Here is a 946-nt window from a genome sequence, read left to right as displayed (position 1 = left end):
CGGGAGCGCCGCGCGGCGCAGGGGACTCTGGGAAATGTAGTCCGCCCTGCGCTGCCCGCAGCGCGCGCAGCCGCCGTCAGACCCTGCGACGGACTACGCTTCCCACAACCCCCCGCGCCAAAAAGAGGGCGGGAAGGTGGTGGAGGCGGCAGGCGGGGTCACGTGGTGCTGGAGGAGGGGGGGGTGGTCCTGCCTCAGTTTCCCCCCGAGTGGGGGGATGGGGGACAATGGGGACAATGGGGACGGGGTAGAGGTGGCGCTGGTCAGAGTGGGAGCGTTGGGATCACACCCGGAGCACTGGGGACGGAGGGACACCCGTACTGGGAACACTGGAATAAGATTGGGAGCACTGGGATCGAAGGGACACCCGGACTGGGAGCACTGGGATCGCACTGGTTCCCCGTGTGCTGCTGGGCCGGGCGGGCCCGGTGCCGCCGGGGCCATGGGGGCACCGCCGGGGCCGGTGCTTGAGGTCCCGGTCCCGGTGCAGGTCCGGGAGGTCCCGGTGCCGGTCCCGGTGCAGGTCCGGGAGGGGTCCCGGTCCCGGTATCAGAGGGTTCCTGGTGCCCATGCCGGTCTCTCCGGTACCGGGGGCGGTTCCGGTGCAGCATCGGGGTCCTGCTGCAGAATCGGGGCCCCGGGGCGGAACCAGGGCGGTCCCGGTGCCAGTGCTGGTCTCCCCCGGTGCCGGATCGGAGTCCCGGTGCGGTATCGGGGGTCTCGGTGCCGGGGGGAGGTCACGGTGTCATTCCGTGGTCCCGGTGTCGTGTCGCGGTCCCGGTGCAGGATCTGGGTCCCGGTCCCGGTCTCTGCGGTGCGGCGGTTCCCGGTGCGGTACCGGGGTCCCGGTGCGGTACCGGGGGCGTCCCGGTGCGGTACCGGGGGGGTCCCGGTGCGGTACCGGGGTCCCGGAGCGCTGCCGGGGGGGGTTCGGTGCCCGTGCCGG

This window comes from Parus major, unplaced genomic scaffold, assembly GCF_001522545.3.
Source record: "Parus major isolate Abel unplaced genomic scaffold, Parus_major1.1 Scaffold299, whole genome shotgun sequence".
NCBI classification, from domain to species: domain Eukaryota; kingdom Metazoa; phylum Chordata; class Aves; order Passeriformes; family Paridae; genus Parus; species Parus major.
This window is presented reverse-complemented; position numbering follows the sequence as displayed.